This window comes from Prionailurus viverrinus, chromosome B3 (assembly GCF_022837055.1).
Source record: "Prionailurus viverrinus isolate Anna chromosome B3, UM_Priviv_1.0, whole genome shotgun sequence".
NCBI lineage: Eukaryota > Metazoa > Chordata > Mammalia > Carnivora > Felidae > Prionailurus > Prionailurus viverrinus.
The window spans coordinates 5,506,810-5,534,146 of NC_062566.1; the positions used below are offsets into that span (position 1 = coordinate 5,506,810).

General features: G+C 45.3%; 1 protein-coding gene across 3 annotated transcripts in view; it reads left to right on the forward strand.

Annotated features, from left to right (window-relative positions):
* SV2B (synaptic vesicle glycoprotein 2B) overlaps positions 1–27,337 on the forward strand; it is a 215,177-nt gene that overhangs the window by 12,927 nt on the left and 174,913 nt on the right. Inside the window, exon 1 of one of the 3 annotated variants that reach the window (XM_047864205.1) lies at positions 11,608–12,137. The exons of 1 other annotated variant lie outside the window; for it this stretch is intronic. The gene's annotated coding sequence lies outside the window, so the exon portion shown is untranslated. Of the gene's footprint in view, positions 1–11,607; positions 12,138–12,685; positions 12,877–27,337 lie in introns of those variants that run through there. One more of the 3 variants, XM_047864206.1, reaches the window with a different exon arrangement.

The following is a 27,337-nucleotide window of genomic DNA, read 5'->3' on the forward strand; positions in this document are numbered from 1 at the left end:
TTCTCTGTATTTAAGAGTCTCTTCATGGTGCCTGGGTGGCTCAGTAGGTTAAGCGTCTGACTACAGCCCAGATCATGATCTCATTCGTGGTTGTGTTTGTACCCTGAGTCGGGCTCTGTGCTGACAGCTCAGAGCCTGCAGCCTGCTTCCGATTCTGTGTCTCCCTCCCTCTCTCTTCTTCCCCCACTTACACTCTATCTGTCTCTCTCTCAAAAATAAATAACCATTGAAAAAAAAATTTAAGAGTCTCTCATGGTTTGCCTCCCTCTATGTTTTTATCTTGTTTTTCCTTCCTTTCCCCTATGTTTATCCATTGTATTTCTTTAATTTCACATTTGAATGAAATCATATATTTGTCTTTCTCTGACTGATTTATTTCTGTTAGCATAATATACTCTAGTTCCATCCACGTTGTTGCAAATTGCAAGATTTAATTCTTTTTGATTGCTGAGCAATATTCCATTGTATACTTTTCATTTCATTTTATTAAGTTTATTTATTTATTTTGATAGAGAAACAAAGTGTGTGATCAGGGGAGGGGGAGAGAGAGAGGGAGACAGAGAATCCCAAGCAGGCTCCAAGTTACCAGTGTAGAACCTGAAGTGGGGCTGGAACCCATGAACTGTGAGATCATGACCTGAGCTAAAACTAGGAGTCAGGTGCTCAACTGACTGAGCCACCCAGATGCCCCTATACTTGCATTTTAAAGGAAGAAATTGTTGGGGCACCTGGGTGGCTCATTTGGCTAAGCATCCAACTCTTGGTTTTAGCTCGGGTCATGATCTCACGGTTTGTGAGTTTGAGCCCCACATTGGGCTCTGTACTGCCAGTATGGAGCCTGCTTGGGATTCTTTCTCTTTCCCTCTCTCTCTGCCCCTCCCCTGCTCACTCTCTGTCTCTCAAAATAAATGAGTAAACTAAAAAAAATATTTAAAGGAAGAATTTGTTGTCCCTTTTTTTTTTCTTTTTGGAGAGAGAGAACAAGAGGCAGAGGGAAAGAGAGAACCTTAGACAGACTCCACGCCCAGCATGGAGTCCGCTGCCTGGCTCAGTCTCATGACTGTGAGGCTCAGCTGTGAGTTGGAGGCTCAATTGGCTGAGCCACCCAGGTGCCCCTCCAATGTTTTAAACCAGGAGGCCATACAGTGCTCTCTGCTCAACTGGTCGTCTGGCTGCTCCTCTACTGTTCCACTAAGTGTGGAAAGGAGACCAAATCACAAAGATGTGGCCTCACAGTCAAATATGATTCATACTTTACTTCATACACTTGTCCTTTACTAAACCCTGGGGCTCCTTAAGAACCAAGCATCTCTCTCAGGGAAAGAAAAGGGGCTTGTTTAAGAAAGTGTAAATATTTGGAAATATAAATGATGAAACGATTAATGTGAGGAGTCTGGACTTAGTAAACTTCACTAAAATTTTTTTTAATGTGTATTTATTTTTGAGAGAGAGAGAGAGAGAATGACCTGAGAGGGGCAGACAGAGAGGGAGACACAGAATCCAAAGCAGGCTCCAGGCTCTGAGCTGTCAGCACAGAGCCTGACGTGAGGCTTGAACCCACGAACCATGAGATCATGACCTGAGCTGAAGTTGGATGCCTAACCGACTGAGCCAGCCAGGCGCCCTAGTTAACTTCATTTCTGAACTACATTCTATCTAACAAGACTCCCTTTGATCCTGGTTCTAGTTTGATTCATATCTAAATGCCTTCTTTCTAGTTTTCTTTGCAGGAGTCGGTATTTAATGTATTCCAGAGGGAAAGGTTTAATAAACTAAGGAGTAGACATATTTTAAAATCACTTTCAAAATGTGTTAAACAGGACAAATTTCATTCAGTGCAACCCGATATATTTTGGGTCCCACAGGGTCCAGCCTTTGCAAGGTGTTATATTTAAAGAAACACAACCCAGTGACTTAAAGTAGTTAAAAGTAATTCCAATATTATCAATCATATGCCTATTGTTTAACATTAAAGTGGATTCAGTTCATAACCCACATTTCTTTAAATCTCTGCCTCTTTCATATACTTGCCCCCCCATCCCCACCCCCAATCAAATGTCCTCTCTAACACTCAGCCAGTGCCCTTTTCTATGTTATTTCTTTCTCTGTCCTTCTGGAGTTCATTTTTCCTTCTCAGCCATCTGCCTCCTCAAAGATTTTACTGACATGCCCAATAAAGGGGATGGGAATGGATACCTCTCACCACTCTTGTCCGGCCACCATCATTCCTAGCCCAAATTACTGCCTTGACATCTAAACTGGTTTCCTTGCTTCCACTCCTGTCCCTTACAGTCTGTCCTTAATACAGAAGCCAAATGAGCCTTTATTTATTTTTTTTTCATTTTTTTTCAACGTTTATTTATTTTTGGGACAGAGAGAGACAGAGCATGAATGGGTGAGGGGCAGAGAGAGAGGGAGACACAGAATCGGAAACAGGCTCCAGGCTCTGAGCCATCAGCCCAGAGCCTGACGCGGGGCTCGAACTCCCGGACCGCGAGATCATGACCTGGCTGAAGTCGGACGCTTAACCAGGCGCCCCCAAATGAGCCTTTAAAACTATGTCAGTCTTGGGGTGCCTGGGTGGTTCAGTTGGTTAGGCATCTGACTTCGGTTCAGGTCATGATCTTGCATTTTGTGAGTTCGAGCCCTGCGTCGGGCTCTGTGCTGACAGCTCAGAGCCTGGAGCCTGCTTCGGATTCTGTGTGTGTGTGTGTGTCTCTCTCTCTCTGTCCCTCCACCACTCATGCTCTGTCTCTCTCTCTCAAAAATAAAATAAAACATTAAAAAATTTTTAAAAAAACTGTCCGTCTTACCTTCCCCCCTTCCTGAGTATTTATTCATTTACTGTCTGTTTCCCTTACCAGACTGTAAGCACCTTGATAGTGGGGAATTTTGTCTGTGTGTTTCCCTGTTGTATCGTCAGTGACAATAACTGGAACATGAGAGGCACCCTAAATTTATTGACTGAAAAACTGAGCTGATTAATGACTTTTTTTGCTTCTTTTGTCCGTATTATTTCTTCTGTATGGAATGCCCTCTGTAAAAGTTGGCAGGATTTTAGCTTCAGATTACAGAAAAGACAACATGCTTTAGTTTTTATAAAAAATACCAATTTTGAACATGGACAACACAGTACCATTAAGGCTTTGCAACCAACAAGGAAAACAAATCTTCTGTCTCAAGGAAAACAAATTCTATATTTCTGGGTGCCTTCCTCCAGCTACATCCCGTGTCACAGTTCACACATGATATATGTATACATTTCCCCTAGTAGTCTCCTTTTAAGAAAGGGGAGAGGGTTAAAAGGAATGAGGTGGCTTCGACAATAAGGAAGTTATTGTCCTCACATAACTGGAGCTACAGAGGTAGCCAAATTCTAGCAGCTGGATAATGACCTTGGGCTTGCAAGTGCTTTTTATTTCTCTATGACATCTGGTACTATTGTGTAGATACTTCATTCTACCTCCAATCTAGCCATTTGTGCAAGGGTAAGCTCTGCACAGCTGTATCAGCACCTTGCTTCAGCTGCGTACGCCATGTTTTTCACTTTCTGCCCCAGGCCTTTTCCGATACCCGTTTCCCGGCTCTCGTGGGAACGAACGAAAGGGCCAGCTGGACGCTGGTGCACATGCAAATCTGCAAGTATGAAGAAGTTAACACTTTATGGGCAACATTTGACCAATGGGAGATGAAAACTGGCAGAAAAATGGTTCACTCTTCCAGATATCCAGTGGTGACATTTCTGAGTTACAGTCTATAGAATTCCTCAGAGTTTCCCAGTAGCAGAAGCGTCCATCTATCAACAGTAGTGACTAGTTTGGTAATGTGCCCTTGTATTTAGTTTCCTTTTCTCCTTGTTTTGCTCCTCAGAGTCTCCCCAGTCTCGTTCCCGGGGGTCACTTTGGGTAGACTAGGTGCTTACGAACCCCTGCCTCAGGCTCACTCAGGATGGATTCTGTGACTGGATCACTCACTAGTCAGATGGTGGCGAGGACCCCATTGTTGGTGGAAAGGAGGGTGGTTCAAAGCCCCGGCCTGAACTACCATTACAACTGATGACTTCCTATGGTGGAGAGTTAGGTGAAAAGCAGGTGGAAGGTGAAATACTGGCTGAGGAGTGGGCAACTCAGATGAAAACCGTGACCATCAGGTTAATGCTGGTCCTCTTCATGGTTGTGAAATGACTGCCAGTAGCAAGCAGGGCTACTTATTTCGTTTTTCATGTCCAGGAGAAGAGAAAGAGTAGTTTTCTCTTCAGTGTGATCTCGTGGACTTTCTTGAACCAATTTCTGTTGCAAAGAAATGCTATTAGGCTTGAGTTTCTGAGTGAGTCATGGACCAGAGCACTGGAAATACTGGAATTACTGACCTCACTAACCAGTCATGGGCCACTCATGGGGTTCCATCTTCTCCATACTTTTCCAAACTTCACAGTTGCTTAAGAAGACTGGATTGGGTGCTAGGGAACCAGCTACAGTGTCAATCTTCTGGTCCCTTGATCAACTCATCCTTCTTCAAGACTGTTAAAACATCACCTCTTTTGTGAAGTCTTCCATGAGGCAGGCTTGTTTCCTCTGTGATGTATCTGAACATAAATATGGTAGTGGTTTTGAAAGCACAGGTTCTGAAGCTAATTCGTTTAATCTCCTAGCTCTATGACCTTGGAAAACTTGTTTGAACTGTGTATCGGTAATCTCACAAATAAAAAAGTACTTCAGAGAGTTGCTCTGAAGATTGAGTTAGAACATGTACGTGGCCTAGCATAGTGCCTGGTAAATAGTAAGTACTCAATAATGTCAGCTATTATTAATATGGTTGTACATATAGGTGTATATGTTAATACATTTTTTAATGTTTATTTTTGAGAGAGAGAGAGAAAGAGAGAGAGAGAAAGTGTGAGTGGGGGAGGGGCAGAGAAAGAGAGAGACAATCCCAAGCAGGTTTCATGCCCAGTGCAGATCCTGGCTCAGGGCTCATTCCCACGACCAGATCACAACCTGAGTGGATATCAAGGTTCAGACACCAACCCACTGAGCCACCCAGCTACCCCTGTTCATGCATTTTGAAACATATCTTACCTTTGTATATCTGTTACGGGATTTCACTTCTAGTTGTCTCTGTGTCTCCATTGTTTGAAGTTAATATACTTCTCTTGAATGAATGAATGAACAAATAGTACAGAATACATGTCATAGACATATCTGGGAAGGAGAGATTGCTGTGGAGAGCTGGCAGAGGTAATAGGGTGGTTTCGTCAGATTTATTGGAGGAGATAGAATCTCAGCAGGAACTTGAAAGAGAAATTGGCTTTTTATAGGGCTGAGGACTGAAAATTGTTATGAGGAATTTATGTGTGCAAGGATGCAGAAGAGAAAGTAAGTACCAAATATTTGAAGGGATGGACCAATTTGGGTAGAATGGGGGTGGGGGGTTGGAAGTGACAAGGGATAAGACAGGACAGCTGGAATGGAACCAAAGTGAAGAGGAGCCAAGACTTCCAAGGGAAGAAGGGCAATTTTATGGAACCAGCCCAGGCTTTGAACTATCTCATGATTTAACTCTTAGCCCCACCATTTCCTGTTTGTGTGGCTTTAGGCAAACCACCTCACCACTCTAAGCTTGTTTTTTATCTATAAAATAAAAATAATGTGCATAACTTGCAGTCTGTTTATGAAGATGAGCAAAAATTTTCATTCAATACCTTTTAAGTGGTAAACACATGTAAAGACCAGCTGTTAAGTTGATTGTTACACTGGCAGGTAGAGTTAAAGGCCTTTTGTGAATACACAAAGAGTGGAATTTTAACATCATTTGATGGTAGCATAATTGAAGCATCAAAATTTATAGAGTGATAATCCAGGAAATGAACCGATGAGTCTAGCAGACATCCCAATGCAAGGAAATCACGGCCTTCTTTGGTTGATTGGCAAGCAGCAAAAGATAATAGGAATATTTAAAATCCTGTCATGGGATTTTGTGGGTTTCTTTTTTCCTCTTCGAGATTTGGGTTTATGATTCTGCTTTCAAGCAGACCATTGCTTTCTTTATGTAATAATAATAATAATGATTATATTATTATTATTATTATTATTATTATTATTATTTTTCTTCACTCTCACGTGACTCTCCTTCCTAAAAACCAACAACCCTAAGTCTGTTTAGTAAGTTGATGAACTGGATTTTATTATGGTCAAATCTGAAGTTCCTTCCTGCCAGGACAGGGAGTGGAAGAGATTCTGATTCTTTGCATCTTAAACCTTTCTCTGGTTAAAACTGTAGCTAGAAGGAGTTTATCATTATCACATTATTCTTAGGCAAAGGCCCACAAAGAGTCAATGAACACTGTTTGAGAATGTGCTTGTTTCCACATCGTAACGTATGTTGTGACTTATCCTTTGTAGCCATGAACCAATAACTGCCTGATGGCCTCTAGGCTTTCATCTGTTATTCTTTGGTTCTTTTCAAAATACAAATTGATTGTGGATTTCCAGTTTTTGCTCTAATTAATCTTAACCTTTGTTGTTCCAATCCAGCTGTTTAGGAGGTCACTTACATTCCAAACATGAAAAATATAAAATGAAGGTGTTCTCTATGATGTATTTGTATTATTGAAGGGAATTGTCACAATTAACAGTAGTATTCTGTGGGAGGAGGACAGGGAAAACTTGACAGTTGTCCCTTATGTTTCCTAAAGAAAACAGGGACAAAAAAGGCTTTTGATTAAGTGAAATTTATCTCTTGGGTCTTGAGTGATAGAAAAAGGTAATTTCGTTTCTATAGAAAACTTTTGGTAAGAGATGTGCCTTGCATTTAAAGTAATTAATTTACATATCTGACTCAAAACAAATCCCAAAGGAAGGCTTAAAAAATGGTCTTCTCTTCAGATTTTCAGTCAGAAATCAGAATGTGCATTTCTTCACCTATTAGAAAAGGATATTCCCATCCATTGGAGGCAATATACCATCATGGCTAGCATCAGCCCTAGTTTGGGAATGAGAGAGCTTAGGCCCATCTCCTGGTTTCCTTATTTGCTATTATGTGATCCTTGGCAAGTTACACAGCTGAAAATGAACATGGTAACTATCTCATAAAAATGTCAGGAGGATTAAAGAGTTAGCAAATCAGTTCCTACTTCCAGTGAGATTTAATAAGTAATGGTAAGCCATTAATCTTTTGACCAACTAGAAAAGAAATTAGAAATCATATTTTAAAAGATATCTGAGGAGGGTGGAAGCAAAAAGGACTAAACGAACTTCCAGAGACAGAGGTGCTCTTTCTAGGTGAGCTGAGTTTACTTTTTTCTTCCTTAGGCAGACTTGCTGAGTCTGATCATGGGCTGAGAAATAGGCAGAGAGACTATACCAGCAGAGATTTAGACTACTATATGGCTTGATATGCTGGTTTGAAATCTAGAGAATGCTCAAATGTCAGATATTTGCTGAGTACTGAGTTGGGGGTATATGAAGCCAGTCCTGGACTGGAGAGGCAGATGAAATATTTTGCAGTCTCACAGTGCTTCTGAGAAAAATTTCCGTTGGAAGTGATGTCCTACAACAAACATAAGACAGATTTCATCTTTGAGACATATAAAAATGGGTGAAATTAGTCTAAGTAAAGCTACTATCCAGCTCTTTGGAAACTTAATTCCTGAATAGATCAAGGTGATCAACACCTCATCTTGTCTACCTAAGAGAGGCATGGTGAGCCATTTCTGGAGGAAAATAACAAGTTCAGTTTTCAATGGTTTCTTCACATACAATGAAAAAATCAGGATACATGCAAAGAGGCAAGAAAATTGTTAGTAATAATTTATATAAAGGAAAAGATAATTAAGGAGACTAAATTATCCACATGTTGAAGTTAGTAGAGATTATTACAAATACATCAAAGAAAATAGAGGAAAGGATGAACAAAATGGACAAAAATAAAACTTCAAAAAAGCCTATGCAAAGTAATCAAGCGGACATTAAAAAATGTAATATTTAGACTTGAGTTAGAACTCATTGGATGTGTTTAACAGCAAATTGGTCACAGCAGAAAACAAGTTTAGTGAACTCAAAGAAAAGCCAATAGAAAATATTCAAGCTAAAGAACAGAGAAGGTAAAAAGGGAATAGAAAAAATAGAATGTAATAGAAATGTAGGAAGATATCGAAATGGTTTAATTATGTGGAACATATGTATGTGCTCATATGTATGTGTCTTGATGTAAGAGCATAGGAGAGTTAATAGGGCAGAAACAACATTTGAAAAGGCTGAGAATTTGTTCGGAGATGTTCAGAGAACTACAATCAGGATAAATATAAAGAAAAAATCCATAGGAACATCATAATTAAACTTATAAAAGAAAATATTAAAGACAGTGAAAAGAGATTACTTTCAAAGAAGTGATAACAAGACTAACAGCAGACTTTTCAATTGAAAGTGTGACAGCAGGAAGACAATGAATGATATCTTTAAAATGATTAAACGAAAAGAGACTTTCATCTACAAAATCAGTACATAGTGAAAAATAATGTTCAAAAATAAAGGTAAAATAAAGACATTTTATGCCAAGAAAAACTGAGACAGTTGGTCTCTAGCAGAACTTCACTACAAGAAATACTAAAAAGAGTTGTTCAGACTGAAGTAAAAAGATCTCCAATAGATGCACAACTCCAGGAAGGAATGAAAACCAGTAGCACTGGAAACTATGTGGTCATATACATATAAAAATATCGACTTTTTAAAAGAGTAATGAGAACAATATGTTTTGGGTTTTCGTATCCAGTTGGTTTTGAAGGGCACATGGGTCTACTTGTATGCAGTTCTTTTGATAAATACAAAACAGTATTGTAAATGTATTTTACCCTCACGATTTTTTAGTCACCCTCCAGCTTACTTTATTGTAAGAATATGGTATATAATACATAGGACATACAAAATGTGTATCAATCAACTGTTTATGTTATTGGTAAGGCTTCTTGTAAACAGTACATTATTGGTGGTTAAGTTTTGGGAAAGTCAAAAGTGATACATGGATTTTCAACTATTTGACTTTCCCCAAACTTATAAGCCAAAGGGTAAAAGTGGTCTTTCCCATAATGTTTCTGGAACATCTGGGTCTTTATGGAGACAAAATAAACTTTGACCTACTTCATTCCATACATGAATAGAACAGAGACCAAAATAGGAAGGGTAAAACAAAAAGTCATTTGACAAGAAAACATAGAGATAATAGTTGCCTGACCCTCAGGTAGATTGGATTTCTTAAACAGGACCTCCAAAATTATGTGATTAATATTTTAATCATAAAAGAAACAACTGATACATTGTACTTCATCAAAATAAAGAAAATAAAAACATAAGCCCCAAGTTGGGAGATGTTAAAACTACATATGTCTAACCAAAGACTCATATTAAGTAAATAGAATGACTACAGATCAATAAGAAAAGACAAACCAATATATTGGTCAAAGGGCTTGAAATGGCACTTCACAAAAAGATATTCAAATGGCCAATGAGCCATTTTAAAAATTTTTATTCATTTCTGAGAGAGGGAGAGAGAGAGCACAAGGAGGGGCAGGACAGAGAGAGAGGGAGACACAGGATCCAACGCAGGCTCCAGGCTCTGAGTTGTCAGCACAGAGCCTGACACAGGGCTTGAACCCATGTACAGTGGGATCATGACCTGACCTGAAGTCAGAGGCTTAACCGACTGAGCCACCCAGGTGCTCCACAATAAGCCATTAAAAAGGTCAACATCATTAGTCAACAAGGAAAGGCAAATTAAAACTACACTGAAGTATCACTACACACCAGGGAGAATGGTTAAAATTAAAAACACGATGCCACGTTATGACAAAGAAGTGGAATGTCTGGCATTCTCATACTGCAGGTGGGACTGTATTGGCACAACGTCTTTGCAAAGCTGTATGGTAGTGTCTACTAAAGCAAAGCATGGACTTATCCTGTGACCTAGCAATTCTACTCCTGGTTACACACCCAACAGAAAAGTGCACACACCTGTCACACACTTTATTTGGTGGTGGCTTTATTCATAACAGCTAAAAACTGGAAGCAACCCAAATGTCCACCCTCCACAGAAGGGATACATAACTTGTGTTATACTCAGGCAGTGGAGCACGAGACGGCAATAAAAAAGAATGTCCTATGAATATATATAACAATATGGATGAATCTCGGACATTATGTTGGAGTAAAAGAAGCCATACACAAAAAATACCCACTGAATGATTCCATCCCCATGTAGTTCAAGAACAGGCAATACTACTTGGTGTGGAAAGAGGTGAGAATAGCGAGTTACATCTGGGTGATGAGTGGTTATTGCTTGGGAAGGAGCACAAAGAAAGCTCTGGATGCCAGAACTGTTCAATATCTTAATCTGGATGGGGGCTGAGCAGACACTACATGCCCGGTGGCCTTTGCAACAGCAGCAAACAAGAGATCATGCTTTCCTATAGCTTATGTTCCAGTGAGGAGGACAGACATTAGGCAGCTGACTTTAGTAATGTGTTGGGTGCTGTGGTGGAGGAAGTAGTCGGTGGCTGGGTTATTGCAGGGATGAGGGAAGAATTCCCCAAAGGACAGATTGTTCAGTTGAGAACCATTAGGCATTAGGGACAGGAGAGTGGGAGACAGAACATTCCAGGCAAGCCAGAACAGCATGTGCAAAGGCCTGGGGGTGACACCAAATGGAGGCATGAAAATTTGGTATCACTGGAGTAGGGGGAAAGGATGGGGGTGGGGTGGGGGCGGGGTGGCTGGGCTGCCAGTGGCCTTGCCCTTTGGTGACTGAATGAGATGCGTTAGAAGAGTTTCAGCTTTTCTAAGGCCCCTAGGAAACCAGTGCCTGGTTGTAGGTAAGAAAGAGCCAAGATCACATTTACATTTTAAGAAGTGAGTTTAGGAGGCTGAGCAGTGGGAGCTCCCGGGGTGATCCCAGTGAGGGATGCTGGGGCGGGCGGGGGGGGGGGGGCTGGAGCAGGGCGGGGACATAGGAGCTGGCCAGCTGCGCACTGACTGTAGAGCTAGTGACAACGGCGGGGGCGGGGGGGTGGGGGGACCGAGGACCTCGTGATGGTGTCTTGTGCTGGGTGGGGAAGAGGAAGTCTTTCCGGACCTGCCAGCATTTCAGCACTAGTAGGAAAGGAAAGCAGTTCCAGACCCAGGGGGCCACAGGCCCCCTGGGCGATACGTTGTTTGATTTCACCTCCGAATTTCCAGTGTCATTTGGTTGCCTCTCCCTTCCTTCTATAAGGAGCTTTGCTCCTGAAAAGAGCCTTTCACTGCAGGGTGAAGTCTTCTGTGCATGGATGCGGGGGGGGGGGGGGGGGAGAGGGGTTGGAAGGAGGGAGACAGGCGGAGGGGGCCTGTTCGATGCAGCAAGCCCCCCCGCGTCTTGCTCCTTCTTCCCACTCGCCAAATAGGTTCTTCTCGGTTCCTCGATGAGGTAACAAGACAGAGCGGTTTAATTGCATCCATTATCTAAGATAGTTGGGCGATGAAATTAGCAGAGGATTCCCCTTGCCAGGAATTTGAGTCCGGTCCTCTGATGCGTCCTAGTTCGGAGTTGGTGAGAGGGCATCCAGAGTACACAGCGCCCCCTCGCTCCAGGCGGGGTGGAGAGAGCGAAGCGAGGTGACTCCCGGAATCGGTTGGCTACCAAACTCGGAACTCGAGGAATAAGAAGTTTGACATCTATCGGTCTGCAAATCCAGACAGCCTGGGGCCCCGCCGGCCCCCTTCCCAGCCAGCTTTCCCATTCACTCCGCCTGGAATCAGGAGGGATTTAGAAGCAGGGAGCTCCTGCAGCGGATGCCGCTAATGCCCAGACCGGGGAGAAAGCGGGTTAGGATCTGATCCCGCCGCACCGAGGAGCCGGGGAGCCGCCCGCCCTCGGTTCTCGGAGTGGCGGGGGCGCGCTGCGTGCCGCGCCTGGGCAGGCGGCAGCGGCGGCGGCGGCGGCGGCGTGGGCGCCGTGATGCAGGTGTGACAGCCGCGGACTCCTGCCTCCGCCGGGATCGCCCCAGCGCCGCGGTGGCCGGAGCTGCGGGGCCGAGCCGCCAGCGCGGACGCCGCTCCGCGCGCACTCGCACCCGCGCCCGCATCCCTCCGGCCCGCGGATTTCCCACCCAGGTAGGCGACGCCGTTTCTCGCTCGGGTGCTTGCAGACCCGGCCGGGCGCCGACCCCGCGCTGCAGGGGCCTCCCCCGCTCGCCTGCGGGGCCGCAACGTACCCGCTTGCTCCCTGTGAATGTTGTTGATAGTAAATGGCACCAAAGCCAGGGGAGAGTCTTGGAAAGCAGGCGCAGAGCGGCGAGGACTGCCGGCTGCCTGCGGCTGCGCGCTTCATTGAAGGTGGCATCCCCAAGGGCTGTTTTTTAAACGCGGTTTGAACTGTTAGCGCCACGCAGTTCTGCAACTTAGGCTACTGACATTTGCTAACTCCGTTTGCATAGGCTTCCCAGCCAGGGCGTTTCGTTTGAGTTCTCTTCCAAGCAGATGGGTTTTGCCTGGGGGTGGGGGGCGGTCTGTTCGTAAAGAACGGAAGAAAAACCTGCTTACACCTGGTGGCTTGGGTTGGGGTCAGTCGGCGAGTGTGTGTCTCTGTATGTGGAGGGCGCCCTCCGCGGGCGTGGGAGCCGTTTCTTAGGGAGGCAGAGAGGATTTGTTTAGAGATGGATTTTAGCGCAAGGAAAAGAACATCATTTGTTCTGCAGGGACGGGTGAGCAAACGCGTTTAGCCAGGGAGGAGCGAGGCACAGCCGTTTCTTCCGCAGACGGGTGTTAGCTGTGTCTGCTGTCCAGGGTCCAGCAGGACTGCTGAGACCCGACCCTTGAACCAATTGCAGATGCAATCTAGCTCCGTTTCAAGGTAACTTAACGTCGTTGTCTTGGGCTCTGCTAAGAGCAGCCGGGTGGGGTGGGGTGCAAGGGGGTCCCTGCTTGTTTTCTTAAAGCCGGTTTGGGAGGTCAACGTGGGTGGCTTTGAGGTTCGAGGAGTGGCGATTGAGGGGCGCGAGAGGTGTGTGTCGCGGGGAGAACTGGGCATTGCGGCCAGCTCCGGGGTCGTTCTGCTGTACTGGACCTCTTCTATGTTTCTGCCTCCTGCCCTTTCCAAAAGAGGTGGTGGCTTGTCCTGCGGGCTCCACTCAATGCAGCAGGTCCAGTACAGGCTCATTCTGCATCTTTCTTGAGTCAGCAAATACTCATCCAGCACCTAGGATGTGTCAGAGGCTGGATTAGCCCTTGGGGATGCAGCGGTGAAGAAAACAAAGTCCACGCTCCCCAGAAGCTCACACCTAGTCAGGGAGAAACACCTGTAATAATGAAGTGTGATGAGTTCAGTCATGTAGGTGGGAGAAAAGAGTGTTGGGCGCAGGAAGGAGGGAGGAATAAATTGTGCCAGTCGATTGTTTTTAAAACGAAGCGCTCACAGATGAGGCATGCCACGGAAGGATTTCCGCAGGGATTGTGTCCCTCTGTTTGGTCCCTTGGTCTGTGAGCGACCCACATCGCTCTCCCACCCCATCAACATCCTAGCTACTGGGTGGGCAACTGGATGGGCAAGAGTTCTGCAAGTCACTTCTGGGCGGGTGCTTGTGGTGTATGCCCAGACCCAGCAGACACAAAACACAGAAGTGTGCACAATGCCCGTCAGGTTCTTCTTCTTCTTTTTTTTTTTTTAAATTGATTGTTTTCCTAAATTCCAGGACCAACAAGGGTTTGAAGCAGTACTTCTCAAAGGCAAGGATTCTGGAAATTTCTGGGGGATTCTCAGAGCACATGAACTTCTGTCTTCTCCCCCCTTGTGTCCCTGACCTGTCTGTACTTGTGCCAGCCCAGTTCAAAAGGAAAGGTCTGACCTTGATTATGTCTCAATGGGTGGAAAGGAAAGGAAAAAGGAAGGTGTTATTACCAGCCTGCTCTCTGGGAGAGGAAAATCCAATCTAATGGATGTTTCTTCCTGCACAGAAGCTGCGGTGGGTGATGAGAAATGAGAGCTTTTGTGTGATGCGTGCTTGGCAGAGATGCGTATCACATGCGTTTGGAAATCCGAACCGTCATTAAGGTGTTTGGAAAGCAGGCTGGCCTCTGCAAGGCACCTGGGCTTTGATGGGCAGACAGTCTTGGGCAAGTTACATAGCCTCTCTTTGAGCTTTGATTTTCTGATCTGTAACGTGGGGATAACAAGAGTTGTTACAATAGCTGCATAGTGGATGCTTAAAGAATATTTGTTCCTTGTTGAATAATTTTCAGACATAAATTGCTTGGCACTAAGTAAATGGTCAAGAAATTGCAGTTCATTTATTGAGTACCTACTAGGTGTCCAGAGACTGCTTTATGTGTGGGGAATGCAGAACTGAACTAGATGAAGCCCCTATCCTGAAAGAGCTTAGTGTGTGTGTGTGTGTGTGTGTGTGTGTGTGTATGTGTGTGTGTGTGTGTGTGTGTGAGACAACAAATAACTAAGTAACTAGAAAGTGAATCAGCCAGTGATGCGTTCTAATGGAGAGGAATAAAGCAGGGTAAGAGGAATGAGGAGTTCTGCCAGAGGGTGGGGTAAGGATGGTTATTTTTTTTTTATGCAGCCAGGTCAGGGAAGGCTTTGCTGATAAATGACATTTGATCAGACCCCTGGGGAAAGTGAGGGAGCGAGCCAGCCAGATGCAGAGACCAAGCATTCCGGGCAGAGCAACAGCACCTGCAAAAACCCTGAAATAGGAGAGAGATGTGTTCATAGGAAAATCAGAAAGGAGGCCAAGGAGGCTGTGGTTGAGTGAGTGAGGGGATCAGCAGTGGGACTTGAGGGGGCAGACGCCGCAAGGTCACTGGGGTATTGCCTCTCATGATTTATATTTGTCACTAAGCTTCATGTCCCCAGCTCTTGTTTAAGGAACCGGCTGAGATCCTACACTCTATGTTTAGAAGGTATAGGTTCCTGTGGTCACTCAGAACATAAGCCGATGCAGCAAGCAGAGGTACAAATCTTTGCAAGGCAACCAGGGGCACAGGAATGAGGGAGGAGGGCAAAACAGTGTTCAGATATCTTTCCTCCAGATAGAGTATTTGAGTTTCTTTTGGAACCTTAATGTTATGTTTGTTTCTTCCTCTCCACCCCCCCCCCCAATTGTAAAAGAAAGTGTCACCTTTACTAAACAGCCCTGCTTATGTTGCTCTTGCTAGTTATTATTTGTTTTCTTTGAGGACAATATAGTTTCTGTGGTTATGGAAGGTGTTAGAATTGATTGGAAGTAGACTCACCTGCAGAGGATCATGGAATGACTTACCTAGTATCATTCGATGCATTTATTCGAAGCTTTTATCTTGTATGGTTAGTATGAAGACCACAGTTTGCTGCTCTGTCCCCTTGAGACTTAGTTCCTCTGCAGATTTGAGAGCTCCAACCACTGGTCTTGGTACAGTGGGGCTACTGCAAGGTGTCCCGTGGAGAGATGTCTGAGAATCTTGTCAAAGTCTCTGTGAAATAGGATATGATGTGGCTGGGTCCCCGTAAGAGTGACTGGCAGGGTGTCTCCCACGATACCTCAGAAGGTGACATTTACCTGGGTGCATTTCTCCCCTCTGAGGTCCGGCTTTTAGTTTTGCTGCCTTGCAAACCTCATCTGTCTCTCTGGGCCACATCACAGTGACCTTGCCCAATGGCATGCCAGTCTACTGATTTGAAACGGCTGAGATACTGTGTGGCATGGCCAGCCCCCTCCTGATGTCTAAACCATAAGGAGGAAGTATCCCAATGAGCATGCACGCAGAGCAGAGCAGCTTAGATGCCTACCCTAGTAAGATCACACGTTTTAGGGCTGATACTGCTAATGGGACTCCAGAAGAAACCTGCCCCAAAACAACCAGATAGTATTTTTCTCCCACGTCTGTTGGTTGGCTGGGAAGTTTGCAGATCGGGCTTATGCCTGGTTTGGTGGGTTTGCTCATGTGATTTTGGTCTACTGATGGAGTGGCCGAGGGCTGGCTGCTTTGGGATGGCCTCAGCCGGGGTGACTTGGCATGTTCACACAGTGGTGACAGGAATCCAAGAGAGAGTGGAAACTGGCATGATCTCTGGAGGCCTAATCTTATAGCTAGCACACTATCATTTCCTCCTTTTCTATTGGCAGGATGTCATAAGGCCAGTGCAGAGTGAGGGAGCAGGGAATAGACTCCACTTCTTGGTGAGAGGCGCTACATAGTCACATTGCAGAGAGTGTGGATACAGGGAAGGGAAGAATTAGGGATATTTTTGCCATCGATCTACTGGTACAGGGACCTTAATATTTAGAGTCCCCTGGCTAAGGCTCCTTTTCTCCTGAACTCTGCTTGAAAGGGCAATGCCTGCAACTTCCTCTTTTTCTTTTTGTCTGTGTTTCTGTGGCTGACCAACTTTAGACATATATACCTTTAGATAGTCATTCATTGGCCAGCCGTTTGTTGAGTGTTCTCTATGTGTCAGGCGTGTTACAGGCAGGGTATACAGCAATAAAAATACAACGTCCATCCTCGTGAAGCATTTACTCTAGCTGGGGGAGACAAATAATGTGGAAGTAAATAAGTAAATGTGTAATGCAGGACATCAAGCGGGGAAGGGAGGATGGGAAGCGTCAGGTTGAGTGGGAGTTGGGGACAGGGTTGAGTAGGTGGTGGGCATTTTATACAAAGTGGTCAAGGTGACATGAAGGAAGTGAAAGAGTGAGCCAGATGGATATCTGGGGAAAGACTCTTTTAGGCAGAGGAAGCAATAAGTGCAAAGGCCCTGAGGCAACAAGGTGCTGGCGTGTTCTGGGAAGAGCAAGGAGACTCATGTAGAAGGAACTGAGAGGGTGACCATGGTAAAAGCTGAGGTCAGAGAAGTAGCAGGGAGCTAGTAATACAAAGTCTTATAGGGCCTTGTGTGGACTTTGGCTTTTTCTCTGAGCAAATGGGGAATCACTGGAGAATTTTGAGCACTGGTTTCCATGATCTGATTTATGTTTTACAATGATCCCTTGAGATTTAACCTTATAAGTGACTCTAGGGGTTCAAGAATGAAAACAGAGAGAGCATCCAGGAGGCTACTGTGGTTCTTCAGGCGAGAGAAGGTGGTGGTTTGGACCAAGGTGGAGAGTGGTGACTGTGAGAAGCGGTCAAATTTTGGATATATTTGATGATGGAGATGACAGGGCTTGCTGATTGGTAGATTTAGGGTATGAGGGAAAGAAAGGAGTCAAGGATGACTCCACATATTTTTTGAAGTTTATTTATTTTGAGAGAGAGAGAAAGAGCAGGGGAGGAGAGAGAGAGAGAGAGAGAGAGAGAGAGAGAGAGAGAGAGCGCATTCCAAATAGGCTCCTTGCCGTCAGTGCAGAGCCTGATATGGGGCTCAAACTCATGAACTGTGAGATCATGACCTGAGTGGAGATCAAGAGTCAGATGCTTAACCGACTGAGCCACCCAGCCACCGGACCACATATTTTGACTTCAGCAACTGTAAGAGGCCCTTTACTGAAATGGAGAAGGAACAGTTATGTGGTCAACTGGTTGTCCAATGGGAGATTTTAAGTAGACATTTGTATATGTGAGTTTAGAGTTGAAGGAAGGGGTTCGAGAAGGAGATGCAGATTTGAGTGTTGTTACCATGTTATTTATTTGTCCCCTCAGCAAGCCAATTCATTGCTGTATCACCAGTGCCCAGAATATTGCCTGGCACATATTATGTGCTCAATGAATATTTACTGAATGAATGAATGGAACCATTTAATCACTGGAGGTGACTGCACATCCTTGTTTCAGTGGATCTTGAAGTGTAACTCCCTGAAGTTATTCCCTTTCTTTCCAAAGTCTCGTGGGAGCGTTATTGTGGATCTCGTGGACTAAAAACAGACTTTAAATACAAAGGCTCCAATTGCTTATATCTTACAGAAAGCAGTGTGTGGTGACAAGTAAGAAAAAGAAACAAATGGAAGCCAAAAAATAGCTCATTCTTTCAAAAAAGGAGACAAGATCTTCCAGAGAGAGGTGGCTGAAATTCAGGGGTGTGATGTTCTTTGGTTATTATTGTACTGCTCTTAATTTAAGATTAAGCAGGAGCAGGGAAGAATCTTGAAAAAGGGAGCGATTTATTTAAATCAACTTTATGCCAAGTGAAAGAGTGTCACCAGCTCACTTGAAAAATCCCACATCTACAGCATCTTGCATAATGTGTTCCTGTTTATAAAAGGAGAAAAATAGGCAATGGTTTTATTGGAAAGGGGGGAGGGTGCTAAAATTCTCAAATTCTGAGTGCTATCCAGTTCCTCTCCATGGTGTGGCTGGATATGTGTGAGAGTGGGTTTTGTTCACCATGATATTGAGAGGGAGGGAATGAAAAAAAAAGGGGGTACTATAATTGAAAGTGGTTTCTTCTGTGTGTGTTTGTGTGTGTATGAGAGATAGATAGGGAGAGAGAGAGAGAGAGAGAGAGAGAGAGAGAGAGAGAGAGAGAGGCAATACTAGTGTGAGAAAAGGAATTGAAACCCAGCAGGACATAAGAGAAAGGTAGTAAATTGGCCTCCATTTTGATGTGTGGGCAATAAGCCTGACCACGTGGGGCATAGGATAGAGCAGTGGGGTTTGGAATCAGACAGAAGTTGGTTTGAACTCAAGTTCCCTTACTTTCTGTGTAAACTTGAGCAAGTTATTTAATTTCTCTGAGCCTTGACTTTCTCAGGTGTAAGATGATGATGATGATGATGATGGTGGTGATGATGTTGATGATGTTGATGATGGTGATGGTATTGATGGTGGTGATGATTTTGATGATGATGATGGTGATGGTGGTGATGGTGGTGATGGCGTTGATGTTGATGGTGGTGATGAAGTTGATGGTGATGGTGGTCATGATGGTGGTGATGATGGTGGTGGTGGTGGTGATGATAATGATGGTGACAGTGATGGTAATAACATCGAAGTGCTCTGCAGTTCCTTTCATGCTCCTGGACTTGGAATGATGTTGGTTAAAATGCTGATTATGTGATCACCATACCTTTAAGTTTCTGAAGGACTTAAGGATTCTGTGTGAAGAGAGAATTGAGAATCTGTCATTTACTGTTGCCAGTGCTATTGAGAAAATGATTTGCATGGCGTTCATGATGTTAAAAATAAGACAAGTGGATAATAATCAGCCTTATGGGCTGGAGATTTCCAAGTGCCTCAGAAGGAAACCAACCTTCTATTCTCTGCAGTACACCAATCCCACTAGCTCAGCTTGGCAATATCCCAGAGTTTGTTGGAATTCTATGATGCAAATTTCTGAGTCCCTTGGATTATGTAGATGCAGAAACTTTCCTATCATATGCCTCCGGGCATTGCTCTCACAAAATCTACCCTGTGGTGTCTTCTGCTGGAAAAATCTGCTGTTATCTCTGCTCCAGGCCCATAGTAGACTTGTACTAGATATTTATTTGATACGTGAGTGAGTAAATACTGTTGTGGTTGTTCTATTAGTTGAATTTCTTCCTGGTGATTCTTCACTGGCCTAGGCAAGAAATGAGAGCATATGTGACAGTAATGAGCTAAGTTTTCGGCACCTAGTAGGTACTCAGCAGCTAATGGTGTCTCTTCCCCAACCTCTGTGCCTTTGCTGCTATTCTGGCCTCTTCTAGATCAAAGATCATACACTCAACTTTCCCTTGGAACTGTCGGATACATCAGCAGCAAAGGTCAAAGCTCCTCTGCTGTCCTGACTGTTGATTACCGCTCACCCAACAGTGTCCCCTGCTCCAGGAGGGAAGATCCACATCATGATTCCCTCCACACAGAAAGAAGTCCTATCAGATCTTCCTGTTTTCTGTAAAAATTCCTGCTCCATTCATTTCCTGTTCCCTTCAGTCTTCAGAGCTTGCTTCTGTCTTGGGTGGCAGGGGAGAGAGTAGCTTTAACTTTTTTTCTCCCAAAAGGCAGCTAAAAATTCTTCCCTAGCTGGTGACTGCAGAACCCTTCAGAAATAGAATTGAGCTGCACTACTTTTAGGATTTCGATCATGTAGGCCACAGCCTTTCTCCCTGTTCCATTTTATAGATGGGACACCTGAGGCCCAGCGAAAAGAAATCACAGAGAAAAGTACCCTTGGAGACGTGGAGGACCAACCTCCTTTCCTTCTCATCCAGCTCTGCGTAGATGCAACAGAAGGTCATTTTGCCAGACCTGCAGAGCCTTTTTGAACCACAGACGTCAGAGTCTGGAAGGTGGCTGCTTAAGCTGGGGGTGCGGTGCCATTATCTGCTTCCATGCCAGCCCCAGATGACACATCTATTTTCAGGAGCTCCGGGCTCCTAAAACTCACCTAAGCAGGCAATAGGTGTCAGTTTTCAAGACAGAAACATGCAAATGAATACCTGTCTGTGGATAAATGGGCCATCATTACTCTCAAGTGCACAGGCTTTGTTGCAATGAATATTTGATGGACATTTTCCTTTTAGGTCCGGAGCAATTCCAAGTCAGTGGAAGGATTCACTTGAACTACCGGGTCCTAGCATTGCAGAGCTGAAGGGACCTCAGAATGCAGGAATCTCAACTCCTTGGGATGTACTCATTGCTCGTTGTAGGGGTAGGAGAGGAAGTCTTCCTCCTAGGAAAGGGGGAGCTGAGTCTGGAGAAGGAAATGACTTATCTAAGGTCCTGTAGTAAGTCACCAATGGCAAGAGGATCAGAGGCCAATCAGGCTTGTAGCAACAAAAGTTAACCTGAGGATAGGGACTGAGAGGGACTGGAAAAATGGGGCCTGGGTTCCCTTCATTGTTATGCTTAGAAATCCTCTGAATCAGCATGACTAGTTTTCCTGGCCAGGAAAGAGCCTGGTTAGACCCCTCAGTGCTTTCCTCTGAGAAGTCCTTGGGGATTTCTCCTGCCAGGCTCCAAAGCCCAGGCCTTGCTCTCGCCTTGCCTGTGGCCCCTGCTCTGTTGCCGTATGCAGAATGTGACCGTGGCCTCTGATCTGATCTGGGGTGCAGCAGATGGCACAGAGAGAGGAATGGAGCTCAGCTGGCATGTGGGTGGCTCTGAGAGAGAGGAAACAGCCTTGTGGGGTGGCCTGCTCCAGGCAGAGAGTGCTGGGCCCCGGGACTGGGCTGGAGAGCTCACGGCAAAGACTGGAGCTCCTGACCTTGGCCCAGGAGGGCTCCAGGGACTCAGTTCCACTCCTACCGTCACGATGAATAATGAACATCTCCCACCCATGCTTGCTTAAATGCCCATGGGTTAAATACAGTCACTTGCATTTTTTTTTTGAAGCAAAACATAACAATTAATCATTAAGGAAAGGAAAGCCATAGGAGAGGAATGTTAAAGATGAAAGATGAGCTCCGGTGGAATTGTCAGAAGCAATATGGAAGCAGGGGGTGAGGCTGAGCCAAGTCTTCTTGCTGCCCACAACGGAGGACTTATTTTTCCTTCCTTGGGTTGTGCTGGCCAGTCTCTGGCACAGAAGCTGTGATGGGATCCAGCCCTCACATCACTAGATTGGTGGCCTCCTGTTTCCACAGAGGCTCAGGGTGTGGGACCTGGGGGCACCACGCAGCATGGTTTCAGCCCATCTCCTGGAGACAAGGACAGCCTCTTCTGGTCGACTTGATCTTCTCATCGGTTCCTCAATTCTTGAGCTCCTTTGAGACTATAGAAGGCAAAGAACCCCAGAGCCAGTGTGCCTGGGTCCCCAGCCTGGCTCTGCATCTTATGAATGTGGGAACTTGGACAGGTCATTTAACAGCTCTGTGCCTCAGTCTCCAAATCAGTAAAATGGGAATGATGATAGTGTTTCCTGCTCTGTAGAGTTATGGGGAAGAAGACATGAGTTGACTTGCACCAGGAGCTCAGAATAGCACCTGCCTCCTAGGGAAACATTCACTGGGGGCAGATAGTATAAATGCCACATCCTGAATCCAAGGACTGGCTGAAGTCCCTTTATGGCAGCTGCCATTCCAGTCTGAGTCTGTCATCCCACATTCGAGGGAGCATGCTCAGGGTTCTGTCCCCTCTGCTCTCATCGTGGAGAGACAAGGGAGTGCTTAGGGCTTGCTTATAAATCTGTTGTATTCTCATTTTATAGATAAAGAAATGCAAACAACAGAGAAGTGTAGCAAACAATTTCATATGAGGTGCCGGGAACACGTATGCATTAGATGCTCTTTCTCTGGGAGCTTCCTCGAGCAGTCCGATCATGTAACACTAATGATTATTATCACGCAGCCTTGATCTCATTGGATTTTCATGATCTCTATGAAGTGGGGGCTTATTGTCTCCATTTCATGGTGGAGGTTCAGACACCTGTTCAAACTGAGGTTCAGACAAGTTAAATAATTTGGCCAAAGTGTAGCATCTGCTAAAGGGCAGAGTGGATTCTAATGCAAAGCTGCTTCCTGCTCTAGAATAATGTTCTCTGCACTGTGCTGTGGTCCAGGAAGGCTTGTTAGGTGTGGCTCTGGGCCTCTACCCACCACCTTGACTTAGCCTCCCCTGCTTTTCCTGCTACAACCCCCCCCCCCCATCTTCTAAAGGGGATTTGCAAACATCCGGCTAGTGCCACGTGGGCTTAAACCAGGCATTGGATCCAATCGGCTTCCCTGCCTCTGGAGCTGGTTTCCTATACTGATGTCCATCTGCCCTACCTGTAGGCTTGTTCTCAGGGTCAGTACTCACCTGTGGCTGGAGATGTTTAACTTCTAAAAGGGTCAGACTTCAAGGGTCCTTGAGGGATAATGGTCCCTAACTCAGTGCTCCGTAGCTCATAACTGAGTTTCTTCTATAACTTTAAGACCAACTTCCTGTTTTCCCCAAAGATGCTTTGAGAGAACTCTGCTTATGCTCCTCTGCATAATCTGACTTCATTTATTCTGGACCGTAGGGTTGGGTTTGGACCCACACCCAAACCACGGTCTTCCGCAGATCTCTATTCAGCCACTGCTATGTTCCAGGCTTTGTCTCTTACATTTTTCTCTTACTGGAAGAGTTCGTGTCTTTTCTCTTTAGAATCTTTCCCCTCTGGAAGCAGGGGTCTTTGAGGTTTGCCTGAGGTGCACCGGGTGCCTATGCAAATAAACCCCAGGGCCTTGCCACTCAAAGTATGGGCCCTGAACTGTTAGCATCAGCATCTCTTGGAGCTTGTTAGAAATGTAGAATTTCAGGCCCCACCCCAGACCTGCTGAATGAGAACCTGCATTTTGACAAGATCCCCAGGTGATTTTTCTGCACGGCTCAAAACATCTCCATACCGTTTCTTCCCCCTACTTCAGAGCTCACGTGGTCACATACACTTCGCCCCCTGCTTCTGGCTCCTCAGGGAAGCAGGGCCATGACTTGGCCGGGGCCGAGCTGCCTCTCTTGTCCTGGTCCTACAAGGGCTGCAGTGCCTGGGCTCTACCATCGGGGAGCTCATTAATTAATAACTAGAGCACAACGTAAGAAGGTGATATCACAGAGATATATCCTGAGTGAATGCTTGTAGTATCACAAACTCTAAGAAGTTGCTGTTACTGTCTGAGGAAAGAAGACTGGGGGCCAGGAAAAGCTATTGGATTGGGTGATGGGGTATTGCTTCATTGGGCCCTGAAGGATGGGTAGGAGTTTTCCAGGTGGGTGGTGGGGAGGAGAAGGGGATTCCTGATAGCAAACATAGCTTGGAGAGTAGCATATAGATCTGCAAATGTTCAGCTGATTTGGGCAATGGTAGGTGTGGCCGGGGTGTGGGGTGTGAGGTGGTTTTGGTCAGGGGTGAAAGTCGAGGAGAGGGGGATGGGGAAGAGAAATTTGTTGGAAAGTGGTGCGAACACTTAGTGGAATCTCTTGGGGGGGGGGGTGGCTAAAGGTTATCATCAGGTGTGCCAAAGGAGAAAAAAGCTCAGGAACCACTGAGATGCATAGAGGAGCTGATTGTCTTGGCTCCTTGAAATGGTCCTGTAAATAAGGAGATAACTGCTTGCTGTTCTGTGCTGCAGCCACAAGGCCTGGCTGTGTGTGAATTAAGCGGATCAGAAGTACGATATGGCCTCCATCATACACATCCATCCAATTAGAGAAACGACAGCTTTGGAAATTGATGTCTGTGAGATGCTTTCAGGTGCAGAAAGACCTAAGAGACCATGGATAACATTTAAGAAGTACAAAAAAGTCCTTAGACCGTAGTTGCCCAGAACAAATGGAGCAGAAAGTTCTGTGTCCTGTATTTGACAGAGCCTGAGCCACTATGTCTCAGGCCGTTGCCTGGATTACATGATTCCAACCCATAACTGCTCCAAGAGTTACTAATTAGGGGGTTTCCCCTCCTTTCCCCTTCCGGCCACCATTTTGGATGTATTAGAACCACATAACTGGAAAACTGGGAAAAGGGAAAGCCACCTATAATCCCATCATCTAAGTGAGTATGTTGAGTTGTATACAGTTTTTGGAGCCTGTGGCAGAGACTGGCAAGCTCTTCATCAAAACAAAAACAAAAACAAAAACAAAAACAAAAAAACAAAAACAAAAAAAACCCCACCAAAAAACCCATTTCCTCCTCTTCCGGTGCATGTGGACTACATCTCCCAGCCTCCTTTGCGAGTGGGTGTGGCCATGTGACCAGTCCCTGGCGGCTGAACCGCCATGTGCTCCTCCAGGTCCTTTTCCCATCCGCTGGCTGGTCCTGTTTGGGGCTGTCTCATGTGCAAGAAATAAACCTTGTCTATATTAAAATACCGACTGACACCCTACCTTCACCAATACAGAGCCTAAAATTGTAATTAGCCTTTTTTTCAGAAGCTTATGGGAACACATTGTCAACAGTCAAGAAGAGTGTTTCTTGGCAACATGGAAATTAACAAGTTGGCCCTGGGTTGACCGTTGGGTTGCCTGTTTTTAAGGAGCTCCTTCAGTGCAGAGGAGGGTGTGGGGTTAAACATCAGCCTTCCCTCTGGTGACTATTCCAGGAGCGTATACACTCTGAAAAGTCTAAAGTTCAATATTTTCCCCTTCCTTCTCTCATTGTTTCTGACTTGTACAATACTGATGGGGCTATCTTGTAGAATCCATTAAAAAACATTTTTTTTTAAGCTTGTTTATTCACTTTGAGAGAGGGGGAGAGAGAATCCCAAGCAGGCTTTGCACTGTCAGCACAAAGCCTGATGTGGGGCTCGAACTCATGAACAGTGAAATCATGACCTGAGCTGAAGTTGGATGCTTAACTGACTGAGCCACCCAGGCTCCCCTAGAATCCATTTTTAAAAAAAATGTTTATTTTTTAGAGAGAGGGAGGGAGGAAGGGGCAGAGAGAGAGGGAGACACAGACTCCAAAGCAGGCTCCAGCTTCTGAGCTGTCAGCACAGAGCTGACACAGGGCTGGAAACCATGAGCCATGAGATCATGACCTGAGCTGAAGTAGGACACTTAACTGACTGAGCCACCCAGGTGCCCAAAATCAATTTTTTAAAAAGTTTATTTTTATAGAGGAGTTTTAGGTTCACAGCAAAGTTGAGTGGAAGTGACAGGGAATTTCCATGGTCTTCTGCCTCTATCCATGCAGAGCATCCATGGTTCTCAGCCTCCCCCAACCCCGCCCCTCCCCCAGTGGTGCACGTGTTATAACTAACTGATGAGCCTGCATTCACACATCATAATCCCCTGAAACCCGTAGTTTATCTAAAGATTCATTCTTGGTGTGGTACATTTTATGTCCTGTATAATTTAATACATGTTTATTAATTTATTTTTATTTTTGAGAGAGAGAGTGAGCACGTGCATGCACGAGCAGGGAGGGGAAGAGAGAGAATCCCAAGCAGGCTCCAGGCTGTCAGTGCAGAACCTGACTGGGGCTCAATCCCACAAACCGCAAGTTCGCGTCCTGAGCCGAAATCAGGAGTCAGACGCTTAACTGACTGAGCCACCCAGGTGCCCCTGTCGCATATAATTTTTAAGCCAAGAGGCTTGCTCTGATACTTAAAGGTTGTATAATTTGGGGTAGGTTGTTTAACTTTTCAGAGCCTCAGTGTCATCATCTGTGAAATGGTGACAATAAGATCTACTTTCTGGTGTTATGGAGAGGCATTTATCAAGGAGATGATGGTGCTTAGCAGAATACATGGTACTCAGTAGGTGCTTCCCCACTTGACAGGAGACTTCTTGAGAGCTGGGACCGTGTCATCTTCTCTATCACCATAGCTCTGGTGTTTAACACTGCCCCTGGCACACAGCAGGTGCTCAAACTTACTTACCAAGCTCAGAGCACCTTAAAGAAAACTGCATATGTCGAAGGGGAATTGCTGTGACCCTGGCTTGCAGAATTAAGAAAGGTATGAGAGGAAGGTGGAGAAGGTATAACACCTTGACCGTGGGGTGCAGGGGGGTTAATCTATCAGCTTCCACAAAAGGTTCGAGAACAAGAATTTGTTCTTCCCATTTCTGGCATATGCACTTGGGATTGCTCTATATTTGGATGATGACTCTCTCGTTTGAGGGTTAATCCTCTTTGTCCGAGTCATCCAGCTGGGGGATTAACTGCTTTAAACTCCAAGCCTCACTGGCCCAGACAATGGGAGCTTTATGTTGCCAAGAGCTAGGGCTTCGAGGGGTCAATTTCTGTTGACCCAGCACACAAGGGTCCTTTGTGGTTATTTGATCCCAGCCCCTTAATGCTATGGAGGGAGAGACTGAGGCCCTGACAGGGGAAGTAACTTATTATTTCCTGTAGTAAATGTGTGGTCACAGCCCCAATTTCCAGCTTGAAGTTCTCGCCTCAGTTCTGTGCTTGTCTCCAGTGAAGGGTTCAGGAAAAGGAGCTTAGCTGAAAGAGTCAAACTGTGGATCAGTGGGAGAGCTCTGTCTGGTGCTGATGTAAATTCCATATTGTTCTGGGGAAGTCTCCCGTCTGTCTGTGGCAAGTCCAGCCTGCTTCCTTATTGATAGGTGGACTATTTAGAAACACCTCCGTGGGGCTGGGTTCCCCAACCATTGTCTGGCTTTGGGTGCTCTGCCCAAGATTCCCATTCTGAAAGATATCTGCCTGGTCCACACCCAAGGGTACCCTCACTATAAGTTGCATATCGGGTGGGAGGGTGGTTCTCAGAGGAAAACTGAGGACTATCACTAAAGGGGACATGGCTGCTGGACAGGCAGACCCCACAGTTGGCCACCACACACCCTGGGCTGGCTTCTCTTGCTGCAATAAGGAATCCTAAGTATTAGCTTTGTTGGCGAGTGTCAAAGACTTTGGCTGTATTTCCGTCTTTCCTTCCTTTTCAAATGGTTTCCAGTTTCCATAACCATGTCCTTGCTTGCCCCAACCTTGCATTATAAGAATTAAAACAAGCAAAACTCAAAGATGGATTCCCTCTCCCCCTTAAATC